The sequence below is a fragment of the Diceros bicornis genome (genome assembly GCF_020826845.1).
Source record: "Diceros bicornis minor isolate mBicDic1 chromosome 32 unlocalized genomic scaffold, mDicBic1.mat.cur SUPER_32_unloc_2, whole genome shotgun sequence".
NCBI lineage: Eukaryota > Metazoa > Chordata > Mammalia > Perissodactyla > Rhinocerotidae > Diceros > Diceros bicornis.
In genome coordinates, this window is record NW_026690908.1 from 728,904 (window position 1) to 745,793 (window position 16,890).

At 51.1% G+C, this 16,890-nt stretch overlaps 1 protein-coding gene across 6 annotated transcripts in view; it reads left to right on the forward strand.

The window, feature by feature from the left end:
• The window catches only part of LOC131402212 (uncharacterized), a 60,730-nt gene that overhangs the window by 13,617 nt on the left and 30,223 nt on the right, over positions 1 to 16,890 (forward strand). Inside the window, exon 1 of one of the 6 annotated variants that reach the window (XR_009218393.1) lies at positions 9,735 to 9,837. The exons of 4 other annotated variants lie outside the window; for them this stretch is intronic. The gene's annotated coding sequence lies outside the window, so the exon portion shown is untranslated. Of the gene's footprint in view, positions 1 to 9,734; positions 9,838 to 10,367; positions 10,484 to 16,890 lie in introns of those variants that run through there. One more of the 6 variants, XR_009218394.1, reaches the window with a different exon arrangement.

The following is a 16,890-nucleotide window of genomic DNA, read 5'->3' on the forward strand; positions in this document are numbered from 1 at the left end:
TTAATCTCCTTTAATCAGAGTTTTCTCTCATCCTTGTTATGTATATACAGGTTCTAATACATAATATTGAAAACATTATTTTTGGCCCTACAATTCCCAGATTCACTCATAGTTGTTTTCTGATGGATGCATGCCTTTGTACTTATGTTTATAACTCCATTAACTATAGAAATTGACTGAATGATGAGTAGTAATGTACTAATACAGGAAAATGGCCCATTTTTATTCAACATAAAGTTTCATGTTTTCATCAAGACAAATGCATGAATACTTAATTGTTCAGCAAAAACTCTTACTGTGTACAAGTAAGCAATTATAAATCTATTGGAGTTGGTTTACCTTGTCGATTATTCCTTGTTTCCGAATTGTGCATTCAGCATTTCCATGAACCCATTAGAAAGAATCCTGCATCTTTATCCTACCATTTTATTTTTTTGTTATAATTTTTATTTATTTTTTCCCCCAAAGCCCCAGTATATAGTTGTATGTCATAGCTGCACATCCTTCTAGTTGCTGTATGTGGGACTTGGCCTCAGCATAGTCGGAGAAGCGGTGTGTCGGTGCGCGCCTAGGATCCGAACCCGGGCCGTCAGCAACGTAGCTCACGCACTTAACCACTCAGCCACTGGGCCAGCCCTATCCTACCATTTTAAATACTAGGTCATGGACAAAAGTCCACATTACTCATTCAGTTGTGTGCTAGTGGATCCTTTGTAGGGTGTCTTCCCTGTTACGTTTTCAAATGGTCATCGACAAAAGTCCACATTACTTGTTCAGTTGTGTGCTAATGGGTCCTTCGTAGGGTGTTTTCCCGGGTACGTTTTCCAATGTGAACTCCAGCTGATGGCCTTGTGACACTGATATAAATACTGGTGTCTCCACAGATCATGGCGTCAATGATGTGTTTTCCTTTACATAGTCATATATAACCTAATACTTTTCATCCTATTAGTGTAAGGAATGCTATGGAAAGTAGATTGGTGACAACTAATGAAAGATGATTGACTATGAACATGCTGTTAGGGAGAAAAATTGAACCTCTGGGTATAAAAGTTTACTTTTTATGCAATTAATCAGCCACCCTAACAAACCCCCTTTATAGGCAGGTCTATATACATATATATATTAGATTAAGATTATATCATCTATTAGTTTGAATGTGCTTTTGTAAAGTATGCCTTGTTTCTCTTGCCCTTTCGTACTGGGAGAAATATGGAATAGATAGAAACTGACTGGATTACTCTGGTCTGAACTCAGATCACGTAGGGCTTGAATCGCTCAACAAATGAGCGATTAATGGCGGCTACACCACTGGGATCTCTTGATCCAACATCGCAGTCATACACCCTATTGTGGATATGGACTGTAGAATAGGACTGTGCTGTTATCACGAGGGTAACTTGTTCTGTTGATCAATATTTTGGATCGATAAGTGATAAAATATTTTGACTAGCTGGTCTAGATTTTAATCACTCAGAGTTTATTTTATTCTCTGAGGTCACCCCAACCAAAATTGTTAGTCCCTTTAAGTTTTGTTATCCCTTGATTTGGCTGACCTTTGATTTTTTTTTAATTAATTGAAGCTCCATAGGGTCTTCTCGTCTTACTTTGTCATTCCCGCCTCTTCAGGGAAAGGTTAATTTCACTGATTAAAAGTAAGAGAGAGTAAAACTCTCGAGTGGCCATTCATACAAATCCTCATTTAGACAACAAATGATGATGCTGCCTTTGCAGGGTCCAGTCACTGTGGCCTTTACACCGTGTCACTGGGCAAGCAGTGCCTGTAACACCAGAAATGCCAGAGGAGATGCTTTTGGTAAACAGGTGTGGGCTGTGTTTGCCGAGTTTCTCTTACTTTTTTAAATCTTTCCTTGAATGCCTATCTGTGTTCGGTTAACAGTTAATGTAATAAATAATTGTTGGGTTGAATTTATTTTATTGTTAACTTTCGGTGATTATCTGTTCTAAGATTATACAAGGAGAAATAATTCTTGTTCCTCATAATAACTGTAGTACTTTTATGAATTAATAGATTAATGCACTATTAGATTAGGAGTTAGTTTCTGTGATTAAAATTAAGATAAGTATATTGTTGAACCTGAAGGCTTTCTTAATTGGTGGCTGAATTTAGGCCAGCTAGGGTATTGTTTGTACTCCCTCTCTAAGGAAGGTTGTATCCTGTATCTAAAAGGCTGTACCTCTTTAGGGCTGGGTCTGGGGGAGGCAGGAGGCTGGACAAGTGTGGAGCTGGCTCTGGCCCAGAGGGATGAGCAAGAGACACAGGGCACCTGCTGCTACACACAGCCACAGCAGACATCACCAATCAGTCACGACATGCTTGGCTGCAGAGCCCAGAGAGCCCCCCAGTCCTCAACAAGTTGCACACGGAAGCCACTCCTGGGCAGAGCAGGGGACTGTGATGAACCCATTTGCCGACCCAGCTCCCCTAAGACGTGCTCCAGGCCTCCTCTCCCCACTTACTCCGCCAGCTCCTCACTGTCCTCGGGACTCAGGCCTTCAAGGCCCGCCAGCAGGCTGCTCCAGCACTTCTCCTTCCTTACCATCGCCTCCCCTCTCTGCTCCCACTCTAGTTCCAGGGCAAGTTACCTGTGGCCCCTGAGTGCTGCTCCTTGGCCTGGAAGGTCCTTCATTCACGCCATCCACCCTGTGCACTCCTACTTACCCTTCAAGACTCGACTCCAGTGATGACTCCTCGGGAAGCCCTCCCTGATGCTCCATCTCCCCAGGCCTGCTCTGGGCCACCACTCTGCCTTCTGTCCACATCCGTCACTGCCTGGAACCTTGCTGGGCTCCGTTCTCTGGTCTTCACGTGTACCCCAGCCCCTCAGGTGGGAAGGAAATTCTTAGGCTCAGGGCAATGGAGCAGATTCCTGGACTGTGGTGACACTGCCCACCCCAGGAGAGGTCATTCTTTAGGCCTCTTCCAGCTTTGGCCCATTGCAGCTCAGCTGGAGCCAGGACACAGGGAGGCTGGCTCTGGGCTCAGTAGATCACAGGGTCGGCCTAGGGAAAAGGCACCGGGGGCCACACACAGGGGATCGGGACAAAACTCAAGTCGACGATACCCTTGCTAAGGGCAGCAGGGGCCAAAGGCAGCGGCACAGGCCGCAGGAAGTGCTGGTGAGCCTTTCATCTGCTCAGAGAGTCCCAGGGCCGGATAGAAGGAACTCAGGAGGCCCATCTGAGGTGGAGGTCACCTCGGGGGCATGCAAGCAGAAGCTGAGGGTCCCACAGCAAGTGGAATCTGAAGAGATGACCCTCAAACTCCTTGCGCCTCTAATGTCTCTGAGTTGGAAGTCAGTCCCCTCAGTCACAGCCTCTAGCTGCCCCCTCACAGGGCTGTGCCTCTCAAACACTGCTCCCAAGGAGAGTGGAGGCTGAGGGTGAAGGCAAACTCCTACCCATGAGAACCGCTGTGATCACAGCCTCCCGCAAGGGGCTAAGGATGATGAGCAAGGGACAGAGGGACTGACCCACATGACTTCCCCTCGGATGCTGAACATGCTTGTGATTCACCAGGCCAATCAGTATCTGTCCTTCTCCTCCAATCCTGTCTCCCCAAAAGGACATGTCAGTGTTTACTATGACATCCACAGACACATCAAGGGCATCTGGGAAGAATCATGTGTACATCTGGAGAGAAGGGAACTGTGAAAACCAGTAATAGCTGCATCCATGTGTGCAGATATCGACATTTACATACAACTGTCACCTTCCTCCAGCAGCCCTGGAATACTCCACAATCTTGCTGGCAGGTTTTGGCACATGGTAGCCAAACCAACTGGTGGTGTCCCCAAGTGCCACCACTGCTGGGGCCTACCTTGAGATTGGGCGGAGGCAGGGTGCCATGCCCCATCTCACAAAAGTCTGGCTGGTGTCCAGGAGGGTCTCACAGCCTTCAACAATCATGCCCTCCATGGCTATGTTTTCCTGGATGCTCTCTGTCTCGTTTACTTCATTGTATGCTATCCTGTAGGGACAGAAAATGTCAGAGACAGGCTGCCCCCACCTCTCAGGGAGAAGGGAATGCCGAACCTCTGGCCAGACCTAGGAAGAAGGCCTGGCACCCAGGATTCTTAGGTGGAGCCTGTGGTCACAAAGGGGAAGAAAGCATGCATATTGAATGACCACTCTGCTGGGCACTCTATGGGCATGATCTCACATCATCCTTCTGATAGCCCAAGGAGACAGGTGTTGGAAATGGAAATGGAGATTAATAGCTAGAAAGCACGTCTGATTTAAAAGTCTGAACCACGTGGAACAGAGATGGCAAAACTGGGAGTACAGGAAACAACCTTTCTTCATTACTCTGCCCCCCACACCACTACTGGCCTTATCTCCATCCATAGAACTCCACCCACCCATCCTTCCTCAGGGCCTTTGCACTTACTTTCTCCACCCCTCCCCCAATGCACGTTATACAGTTGCTTCCTTAATGTTCAGGTCCTGGAATGGCTTAGTTTTGGAGCACCTGGCAATCCAGCTGGCTCACAGAAAGTCTGACTCCAGCAGGCTCCAGCATGTCTGGGGGGAGCAAAACACACCTTGCCCCTTAATCTGAGAATAAGGACAACTCTCCTATTTGTCCTATTATGACTGCCGCAACACCCCTCCTCCAGGAAGTGGCGCCGTTTAACTGCTTTTTAAAAATAGCATTGGTGGTGGGGTCGGCCCCGTGTCTTAGCGGTTAAGTGTGCACGCTCCGCTACTGGTGGCCCTGGTTCGGATCCCGGGCGCGCACCGACACGCTGCTTCTCTGGCCATGCTGAGGCCACGTCCCACATACAGCAACTAGAAGGATGTGCAACTATGACATACAACTATCTACTGGGGCTTTGGGGAAAAAAAGGAGGAGGATTGGCAATAGATGTTAGCTCAGAGCCGGTCTTCCTCAGCAAAAACAAAAAAAAGGATTAGCGTGGATCTTAGCTCAGGGCTGATCTTCCTCACCAAAAAAAAAATAGCATTGGTGGGAAAAGAGGCCTGTGAGTTGCCAATTTTGCTAAGTGCCTTGGTGGGTTTTCAGGAGTCTTAGGAAGATAGTAATTTTGTGGGGAGGAGCATCTGGAGAAAGTACCCCACTTACTCCAAGAAAAGCACAAACCTCTTATTTGTCTGCTGATGCCTCACATTCTACAACCACGACCAGATCACCAAGAGGGCTGCTTAAGGTTCTCTAGTAGACACTGTCCAATTTAACTCTCCCAGCAATGAGAGATGACACTGGTCGAGCTGGATCGGTGATTAATGAACTCAGCGTGATGAGCAAATTACTGGGCCCCTCTGACCATCAGTTTGCTCCCCTGTAGAAGGTCGGAGTGAGGATGGAAGAGAATGCATTTCACGTGCTGACCTCAGCCCCAGCACACGGCAGGTGCTTGAGTAAAGGGCCGTCATCACTGTTGGTAATACCACTGGTTGCAAAGGTGTTATTATCCAACTATTATTACCCGTTGTTTTCTGGTTATCAGACTGTGGTATGGAGACGGGGTCTCTTCCTTAGGATCCTTAGTCCCTCCCTCCCAGCAATGCTCTTCTCAGCAGCCCAGGCCCTAGCCCTCTTCTGGAAGGGATGGGGCACAGGGAGGCACCATTCAAGGATATGCTAGTTCCCTGGATAGGGATTCATTTTTGGAAGTTAACAAAGGTAAGCAGAACCATTTCTTTTGACGACGGTGGGGATTTTGCTGAGGAGGGCTGTATTTGCTACAAACAAGGGGGCGATCCCAGAGTAGCAACACGAGTTTCACTGTTAGACAAGTGCCAGCTGCAGCTGCTCAGGACTCCTGCCAGCCCCGGCTGGGGTTTGTGCTGAGAGCCACACCGTCCACGCAGCTGGCAAGGAGTTCCCAGGGCCGCAGTCTGCCGGGGAACCTGGGTTACAATGAGCCCAAGAGATGAGGTTCAGGAGAAAAATTGGGACAAAGGCCAGAGGTAGGAGAGAGTCAGCCCCAGGGGAGGAGTGTTTCTGAGCACAGCCAGGGAGGGATTGTTATTTGATGGCTTCCTCAGTCCCTTTCCTCAGTCCCCCAAGGGAGGGAGAGAGGAGGATGAAAGGGCTGCTGTCAGGGCTATAGGAAAACACTCTTCTGTGCCACTAGGGCTGTGTTCAGGCCAGATGCAGGTGATCAGGTGATCAGATGAGTAGGCTTTGGGAAAGGGGATCAGGATCTTAGGATAAATGCCTTGGCACCCATGTGCCTTCCTTGCTACGGCCCACACCGGGACAGGGCATCCCACAGGGATGAGGAGCCTCGTTGGAGTCCAAAGTCTTCTCCTTGGGGAAGGGTGCAGGATTTGGCTCCTTGGGGCATGAGAGGACTGGGGTCTCCACCCCACAATTGTTTTTGTTAGTCTGCAAACACACTCTGATTACATCTGCTCCCTGAATGAACCTCCACTCTGAGGCCTGTGCCCTGCCCTAGTCCAGCCTGGTCCTCCCTCTGCCCAGCTGGGAGATGTGGCCCAACTGCCTGCCTTTTGCTGGACTCAGGAAGCCATTTAGGGCACTGAGTGGTTGGCAGGGCTGGGGACTGGACCTCACCTGCTGCAGACTGAGACTCCTTTGCAGCTTCTGGCAGCCCACCATTGAGTATGAGGCTGCTCATCAACTCTTGGCCTCCATAAGGTGCAGACCCCAGGGCTCAGCTCTTGGTACACAACTCGTTCCTGCCTAAACCTACTCCTTTGGTGATCTCACCAGTCTTGTGACTTTAAATACCATCTCTGAGCTGATGGCTCCTGAATGGCTCACTCCCTTACACTTCAGACTCAAACGCCCTCCTCCATCTTGTCCCCTCCACCACTGTTGTCTATCTCAAGCTCAACATGCCCCCAGTCAAGCTCCAGTGAAGCAAGAATGACTCCCCCTCCACACCTGCCCATCCTGCCCGTTTTTCCATCTCGGTTAGCAGCAACTCCAACCTTCTGCTTGCTCAGCCAAAAACTCTTGAATCACTCTTGCCTCCCATCTTCTCTCTCCTCACATCTAATGAATCAGAAACTCCCGTTGGTTCCACCTTCAAAACACACCCCGATTCTGAACCTCCTCCTCACCTCCACTGCCACCACCGGGTTCAGGCCACCGTCAACTGCTGCCTGGGCTGTTGTAGGCCCCTCCTCCCTGGTCCCTCTACTTCTACCCCGGCAGAGGAAGGATCCCCCTGGGCTTTGGAGACTGAATGAGGGGCAGTGGAGGGGCCTTGACCAGAGGGCTGGGGCCTCTTACACTGGAAAAGTCAGGTGTTTGTCCACCCATGACACTGCCTGTTGTTGACTGCAGCCTTGGGCACATGAAGGCCCATCAGCCAGGACCCCCTCTGGGGCTCCTATACCACAGGTTGTGACACACTGACACTAGAGAAGAGGGGAAGTTGGCAGAGTGCCTGCGAGTCCCTGGGCGGATCCCTGTTCTGGCAGGTGCACCCACGTGAGTGCCCAGGGCCCTTCCTCGAACCCCATCTGTGCCAGGGACAGCACACCACCCACACCATCCCACCAACTGCCCCCTAGCCTTGAGCTGTGATCTCCTCAGATTGCTCCGGTGAACCTGCTTCCAGGTGGGACAGGCTGGGGCACCCCTACACCCACCCCTTATGATCCTAACCTGAACATGAGATTTTAGCATCTGGGGCTCAGGAAATTCCTGCTGGGGAGCATCCTTAGCCCTGGCCTGTCAACTGGTAGGGGCACCCGGGAGCTGGGCTCACTCAGACAGCTCCCCCAGTTTAGCCCTGGCATGGTCCAGTCTGTTGGCTCTATGTGCTCATGAAAAGTGGGCCAGGAGCTCATGAAGTGTCAGAATGTGCCTGGGAATCTGCGGCAGGGAGAGGCAGGGGGATAGGGACAGAGGCAAGGATGGGGAAGGTCAGAGGGACAGGGAGACAGAGGCAAGGAGAGAGACAGTGATGAAGTAAGTCAGAGAGAAAACAGCAATGTAGAGAGGGAGAGAGAGTGATCAAGTGGAGGGAGAATGGTTCTCTCAGCTCCCAGCACTCCCACGAGCAGGGCTGAGGACAGACACCCACAGCACTTCTGACCTCAGACTCTAATGTGGAGGCTCTTCCAGGGTCTTGTCTGGGGCAGGAGCCCAGATCTTGAGGCTCCAAGCCAGCAGGAGAAAGGGCTTAGAGGTGGGCTCAGGACCAGGAGCTCCCCCTCACCTCCCCACACTGCCTGCTCTGTGGAGCTGGACAGCCCTGCGGTCCACTGGGTCAAGGGCTGGCTCTAACCCCATTCTCGAGGCAGCCTAGAGCTGGGTCCTGTTAGGGTCTGGGCTCTCCCGGCCATGGCCCCATGGTGCCCCCAGCTGTGGCTTCCTCCCAGCTGGGGCCCTCACTGCCATGACCCCCCTGAGGGCTCCCAAGGCATGTGCCCTCAAGGACAGGGCTAGATGCCAGCTGGAACATGGGGTCAGTGAGGAAGATCTCCAGAACTCTCTCCTTGCAGTCAGTTTGGCCTCATAGTGCTTCAGCAGCTTGTCCAAGTCACTGTTCTGCTTGCAGTGGGCCAGGATCTGCAGGCTGTACTTGTGTCTGGAGAGCAACTCCTGATAGAAATTGACCATGGGCTGCAGGATGTCTAATGGGTCTGCACCAGGAGTGGCTCCACAAGCCCTTGGTCACCCAGTCTCACCCACAGAGGTCAAGACCAAGTTCAGAGCTCCCACCCAGAGACACCTTTGCCTTTGGGGATGACTCTGGCACCACTGCCCTATCCAGGGCCAGATAGGTGGCCCCAGGCATCAGGACAACATCAGAGTCACAGATCTTTATAGAGATGGGGCCCCATCTTGTCTGACACCTGTGTATCGGAAGGTCGGAGAGGGCTGTTGTGGGTGCTGTGGTGTGCCTCGCCACCTGAAGGGTCTGAAGGGCTACCCAGCTCTGGAGTTTTGGGGGTTCAGCTGAGGCCTCTGTGGTCACTGAATTGCAGCTCCACATCCCCCTTGGCCCTGGCTCCCCCAAGAGGCCTCCCACCCAGAGTGCCCCATCAGTGACAGAAGTAACCCATCCGAGGTCATAAGGTGAGTCAGTAGCTGGCCTGGAACCAGGTCTCCTGAGTCCCCCATTCTGGGGCTTCCCTCCACAAGACATGCCCTCCCGAGTCACGTCCCTTCAGCTGTCTGTCCCTTTATCCATGTGTCCCTGTCCTTCCACACCTCCCCAGGTTTAGCAACTTGGGTCTGCTGCTGGCCTGCTCTGTCCCAACTTCTTGGAAACACAATACCCTGACTTCCAGCCCCCGAAAGCCCAGCCAATCTCCCCAAACCTGCCCTTCGGTACTTGATTGGCAGGGATGGGTCCACTGAAACCTCTGCTTATAAACTCCATTAAAGAAAAACATGCCTCCTTTGCGATAAACTCTAAGTGGGAGCTTACACAGGGCATTCCACTACCCAAGGGACGGCACCTTCAACCACGCAACTACAAGAAGTGCAGACCTCGTCTTTCTAGGGCCGCTTCCCATTGTGACCTTGGAGGAAAAGCAGGGCTCTCTGACTTAGAGAAGTGAACAACAAAATGTCACTCAGTGTGGGAGAGGTGTGATGCAGGGGTCCTGCTGTGCAGCCCTCGGGGCCGTCAGGGCGGTGCAGCCCGCTCGGAGAGCAGTGACGCAGGGTGGACGGAGTGGGAGCCTTGACCCTGCTTCTACCCGTTGTTTCAGTCATTCTACTTTTGGAAACCTGTCCCAAGGAGACGTTCTCTCATATGAACATTTCAGATGCAGAGATGAGTGTTTCTAGTAACAAAAATTTGCAACAACTTTAAGAGCCAATGATGGGAGATGGCTGCATGGATGATGGCATGCTCCCAGGTACTGGAGCATCATACAGCCACCAAAAAAGCATACTTTCAGCATGAGAAATCACTTGTGCTATAATGTTAAGTAAAAAAACAAACACATCAAGATTCAAATTCAACATTCATATATGTGACATTAAGTAAATAAAGCCGAGGGAAAAAACCCAAGATCTGTGCATAGAAAAAAATTTCAAGAAACTACAACAGTGTTTACAGTGGTTATCTTTGGGAAGCAGAACTATGGTTGATATAGCTTTTAACATTTTCTGCTTCTCTAGATTGTCAAATTTTCTCAAATGGGTTCATATATATAATTTTTAAAAGGGAAAAGTAGATAACGAACTAAAAATATATCGCTTCCTCCTAGAAAAACAGCTTTTGCCGACTTGTCTTTCCTCTTCTGCTCCCTCTGAGGGATTCTGTGTGTTTTTAAGGGGCCGCTGTTACACCTCGGGAGGACGGAAGTGCCGCCAGCCTGGAGGAGTGGGCCCTGGAGAGGGACTTCTCAGGTGGATTTGGGTGCAGGTAGGGCTGAGGACCTCTGCCAGGGCTGCCTGCTCACCCAGATCCCAGAGGGCCAGCTGGAGATGCAGGTCTTCAGGCCTTGGTAAAGATCTGGTGCAAACACACGATGGCCTCACTGACAGAGGAGCCACAGGGTAAGCCCCAGCCACGGAGTTCCTGCCCCTCCAAGGCCTCGCCCAAGTCCAGCAGAGCTGAGGGGACCGGGGAGAGGGCAGGGGCTGCCACCACCGGTGGGACTTGAGCAGCCTTTCTCAAGTGACACCTTATGTGAAAACCCCATCAGCGGGATGGACTATGTAACTTGTGGGGCCCAGTGCAGAGAAAATATGCAGGACTCCTTCTTAAAAAATGACAAAATTTCAAGATGGTGACAGCAGAGCACTAAACCAAACATAGACTTTTCTAAACATGGGTTACATGCCCCAGAAGCTGGCAGAGGATGGGAGCTGCTCTTGCTGCCAGCCTTCCTGGCACCCTCAGTGCCCACCTGCTGCGGTGACCCTAAGGGATCTTAGAGGAACTCAGGGCTCTGGAGAATTCAGAGGAAATGCCACTGATGATGTGAAAAGAGATAGGGCTTGAGACCCACACAAAGCAGGCTCAAATCCACCTTATCCTGCTTCTCAGCTGTGTGACCTCCAGCAAGATGCCTAACATCTCTGATCCTCAGGTTGTTCCTGTAAAATATGAAGGTGAAATGAGGTCACCCTTGTAAGTAATGGGACCATTTGAGTGTCTGGTGCAGAGGAGGTGCTCAGTAAATGCTAGCTCTCCACCACCCCCTTTTGGGGGAGAACTTAGAAAAGCAAAAACACCCAGATTCTCCCAAGCACCTGCCCTGTCACCACCTAGAGAGCCCTGGGGATCATGCCTTCTCACTGGCAGCTTAGCACCAGGTTGGGTAATGGGCCTCTGAGCACCCCTGGCAGCCACATTTTCCGTGGCTCCCCTCCAAGCACCCTCTTTCCAGCCCATGCTCCCCAGCCAGCCAGCTCCAGAACACAGCCCGAGTCTCCTCTCCCAGGATGAGCTGTAAGGATGCCAGAGAGACCTCCTGCAGCCCCCTCCTCTCCCAACTGTTCCTCCTCTGTACTTCTTCATCACCCTCAGCTCCTACCACCCTGGAGACCTGGGAACCACCCCAATGTGTCTGGGGTTTGAGCTGAACAGCAGAGGGGAAGCCAAAGGGACTCTGTCATGCACCCCATTTGTGGACAGGAAAACAGGCCCAGAGAGAAAGAGTGAACCCCCCCAGGAGTCAGGGCAGCCCCAGCCTAGGATCCTGTCCTCATATCCCTGCAGTGGTCTCTGTCTTTCTCTGCCACATCAGATGCCCCTCCCTAGTCCCATTCCCGACGTGTGCTCTCTGCTCCCTCCCTCTGTGATGACCCAGCACTTTGGCTGTTGGAGGCCCCTGGTGCTTTCCTCTTCTGTGAGCTGTCACAGGGGGCTGTCTCCTCTCCCAGGAGTTTGTGCCCTGAGGGCAAACCCCCACCCTGGGGTCTCACTCTCTCAGTACAACAAGAGCAGGGGGTGGAACGTGCTGAGTGGGCACAGAGACACCCTTGAACTGTGTGGCACATGTCCAAAGATAGTAGCTCAGGAAATCACAAACATGCCACAGAGCCAGCTCCTCTCCCTTTCCAGGGCATGTGGCTTTGTCCCTTCAAGGCCACTAGCTGAACCACAGGATGAATGGACTCTGACAATTGAATGAATGGAGCACTTTGAAAGCAAAATGAGACAGTTACCCACTCTCCACTTCCGGGTTGCTAAAACTACCCAAGCCTGTGCTTTAAGAGTGGCTGAAAATATGTAATGGAGAAATATTCAGTGCCAATGCAGACTTTTCTATTTTTTCGATTCTCTGAGAACCTTGGCACATGAAATAATGGCTGTTCTTGGATCTGAACTCTAAAGAGCTAAGGGACTCACACATAGGCTCATGGAGAGCTCAGAGACACGTGGATGCCCAGTCAGCACCCTCACTGCCCTGATGTCATCACCCCCATGCCAGTCTGTTCTCTTTGCCAGTTCTGAGATTTGCACGTGGTATCCTTTTCTCTTTAGGATTGTGTGGTGTGTGGGTGGGTGTGTGTGTGTGGGTAAATGTAGTCTGTATGTAAAATTGATGGTGCTCTTCTCAGCGGCATCTACAGGATATCTACTCCCCAGGGACCAGAGCAAAAACCAGATGCAGTCATGTCAGGCGCTCTACTCCCTGTACAGGCAACGTCGGCAGTCTGGGAGTCTGATTTAAGGATTGGGCTGGGTGGGCACAGCTCTGGAGAGCTGTGAGCCTGGGGACCCTGCAGAAGCCTTAGGCCACAGCCCATCCCTGCTAGGAGCCAATGTCAGGATGGCGGCAGGAGCCCTAGCCCCTCTGAGCTTGCAGAGACAGCCTTTCCCTTATCCTGCAGGTCCCTTCTGAGGATGCATTTGCTTTGGGTCCAGGTTGGCTTGGCTGACGTCCAAGGCCTGCTCAGTTGACCCTTGTCAACGATGATCATGGAGAGTTGGGACTTTGGCTTATTACCACAACTCGCCGGCTAGAGTCCAGCTCTGGCTACCCAACCTGGCTCAATGTCTGGCGTCTCAGCTGAGCCCTCCCCACTTGCCACCCCACAGTCTGGCCTTCTTGGCCCATCAGAGGCAAACCTTCATTTGCCACATTCCTTAGCGGCACTGCTCGTTGGCTCCTGCCCCACCACAGTCCCCTCTCTGGAGACAGTGTCTTTATTCCAGAATGCATTTAGTCAGTGCAGTCATTGATAGAGGAATTAGTCCATGGTTTTCTCTCTTTTGTTAGCAGTCAAGATTTTGCTAAAGATCTCTGTACTTCTTGCTTTTCAAACAGCTGCCACACAACTCAGTTCTCTCTCCTTCCTTCTCCATTCCCTCTGGCCTCTTCCAAGCCTAAGAGATGCCCATCTCTGTCTCCCTTTATGCCAATCTTGTCAGTATGTCCTGATGGAGTCCGTGTGGTGGGCACCATGCTGGGCATGGGTGAGACACGCCCAGAGTTGGATAAGTCAGATCCCTTCACTGGAGGAGCTTCCAGCCTAAGAAGGGGGTCAGAAACCCACAGAGGTAGCTTATACTCCAACAAGGCGAGGCCAGAAGAGAGGGGTGCCCCTACTGCAGTGGTAGGGTCTCATCATGGAATCCACAAGCACTACCCAGAGGTTTTGCAGGACAAAACAGGAGCCCAATTGGGCTGGCCCTGTGGTGTGGCAGTTAAGTGCATGAGCTCCGCTGCTGGCGGCCCAGGATCCGAACTGATGTACCGCTTGTCAGGCCATTCTGTGGTTGTGTCCCATATAAATCTGGAGGAAAATGGGCACAGATATTATCCCAGGGCCAGTCTTCCTCAGCAAAAATTGGAGGATTGGCATGGATGGTAGATCAGGGCTGATCTTCCTCACACACACACAAAAAGGAACCCAACAGGTGTGCTAGAGTATAGAAGGAATTGGAGCAGAGAGGATGATGTGAACAAAGATGCAGAGTACAACAGGGTGTTGAGTGCAGGGCAGCAGGGGTGGGGATGGCAGGAGGAACATGGGAAACAGGACTCAAGGCACAGAGTGGGCCCTGCAGAGGGGCTGCCTGGGGAGGGGTCAAGGTGGCCCTCTCCATGTCAAATTTGGTTTGTAAACCTGATCCCAAGGCTACAGTTTTACCTTAAACCCTGAACTAAAGATCTCTGCAGTTTCTTGCAGAGTCAGCCTTCCAGGATTCTGAGTGCTCCCAAGCCGGGAAAATACCACGACCATCTCTAAACTCCTACCCTGCCCTTTGGGCTGCCTGAGCCGTCCCAACTTACTTCCAATCATAAATGGGAGAAAAATAGCTATTAAAACAATGAAATGGTGCCAAACTGAGGATTCTAGAAGAGGGAAGGATTCTTCTCAGAAGAGGATGTTCCCTTTGTTTTAGATGGTCCTTGGAGCTTTTTAGTTGATGAAGATGAAGCCCAAGAGGGCTGTTTAGATGGGAGAGAAGAGACTGAGCAGAGCTGGACAGTTTTGCTTAATAACTTTGCTTTTGTTTGGGTGTGATCTCCCGTTACCTCTAGGGAGAGATGGCTGCTGGTGGGGGCTCTGAGTGTAGAGGGTATAGAGGGAGTAGAGACAGGGGCAGTGTCCTCGATGTCTGACCTGTGCACAGCCTGCTAAGAAGGGCCTAATGCCTGGTTTAAGGCTTTGCTGTTGTTGCCTTGAAATTCTTAAGAGCCCTGTATTTTCAATTTGCTCTGGGCCCAGCAAAGTATTTAGCTGATCCTGAAAAAAGGTGTAGACAAGCGTATATTGGTAAAGGATTAATGACCAGCTCTCTGAAAGAAAAACTCTGACTGGTAGCACTGGCCAATTTCCATGCTGTAAACATTCCTACCTTGGCCCATTTTAAGCTACCAAAGAGTGAATAACAAGCTTGCAAGATTCTTGAAAATTTCACAACCGACTTGCAAGTTGGTGTGAGCCAGCTCCAGCACATCACTGGATGTAAGGCGAGGGTCTTGGCAGATAAAGGGATTATGAACACCCCCACCACCACCAAAATGGCAGCTGGGAGAGTGTGGAGAGAGGCCAGCATGAGGAGAGGAGGTCAGCAAGAAATCCCTGTAGCAGGAAAGGCTGAGTGACAGAAGGGCAAGGATGTCTTCTATTCAGCTTTCAGCTGTTTTCTGTTTCAGTACTGGAAACCCCCTCGAGTGCATCTAAGCCTTTCAGAAAGTCTGGTCCATACTTGGCCCATGTTGGGGGCTTGGGGAGTGAAGGAAGAGCCAGCTGGGTGTCATTAGGGCTTTCCTGGATACTCTGGTTCTCCTCCTGGGTCAGGGCAGGACTGTACAGCCCAGGGCCCTGAAGTCGGGTGTGGTCATGTGACTCGCTGTGTCCAATAAAACGTGAGCAGAGTTGTCAGGCATCATTTGCCACGTTCCTTCCCCTGCCCTGGGACTGGTGAATTTCCTGATGGTGGGAGCCCCGTCAGCCTGTGTCCCTGACTCTGAGTGAGAATGTTGTGGAGCAGAACACACAATGGACACACAGTGTGAGAGAGAAAGCATTCTTTGTTGTTTTAAGCCTCTGAGACTTGGGGGCTGTTTGTAATTGCAGCAGAATCTAGCTCCACCTGACGGACACATGGAGCGACCACAAGGGGGTAAGGAGCAGTCAAGACTGAGTGGAGACTGGCACTGTGAGAAGTGATACAAGAAGCCAGGAGAGCAGAATTGGAAGCCAGATGTGGCCAGGAAAATGGAAGACCCTGAAAATCCTCAGGAATACGTGGGATGGGGTTTGAGGATGTTTTCTGGCTATCAGGTGGACCATGAGAGCTTGAGGCCATCCAGGTGACACAGTGGTTCCTGAATATGCACATTTTATATGGCCCGTCTCCCCAGCAAGGAAGGAATAACGTGTGTGGCAGGCACAGGCCACGGATCTACAGCCAGGAGACCCAAGGTTAAGCCTGGATTCCAGCGCTGGAAGTGACCTTGGAGTGACCTTGGATAAGTCCTTTCCTCTTCTGTGGACCTCTCAGTTCTCAGATCCCTCCCAGCTCTGACGTTCTATGACCCTCTGTCTTTGTCACGGGCATCATTCATCACTTACTTGGCTCCTCAGCACCTCCTGCCTACCTGATGGCCTACTTCGTGGGAAATGGGCTCTGTTTCACCTTCCTGGAGCCCCTCCAGAACACATAAGTGCCCTCTGCTCTGCAGGGTGTGTGTGTGTGTGTGTGTGTGTGTGAGAGAGAGAGAGAGAGAGAGTGAGAGTGAGAGTGAGAGTGAGAGAGTGAGGGAGTGAGAGAGAGAGAGACAAAGACTACAGCCAGAAAGGTTTACCAAGCTGATATTGCGAAGTCTTACTTAGGGGCGGCTACGTGGCTTAGTGGTTAAGTGCACCCGCTCCGCTACTGGTGGCCCGGGTTCGGATCCCGGGCGCGCACTGACGCACTGTTCGTCCAGCCATGATGAGGCGGCGTCCCACATACGACAACTAGATGGATGTGCAACTGTGATATACACTTATGTACTGGGGCTTTAGGGAGGAAAAGGAGGACTGGCAATATATGTTAGATCATGGCCGGTCTTCCTCAGCAAAAAGAGGAAGATTGGCATGAATGTTAGCTCAGGGCTTATCTTCCTCACACACACACACAAAAAAAGTCTTACTTAAAAATATCGTTTTCCCTGGAGAGTAATATACTCAGTTGGAAACGTTGCTCCTAATTCCCACCACAAAGGCCTCTGCTGCCACGCTGACACAAACACACACACACACACTTTCACCAAAACTGACCAGTTTTGTGCTCTCCAGCACCAGAGAGGGCCCTGCCCTTTGCACCCACCCCTTCTCTGGCCTACCAACCCCCGAAAACTTTCAAGGCCATATGCACTATGAACCCATACCTTCTTTGGCCATAAAATGACTCATTTTCTACCTGGGTTCACACTGCAAACTCTATTATGGTTCCAATCACACTCTACCACAATCAGACCTTAAGGCTAGAAGCTTCCATCTCTTTACTGCCT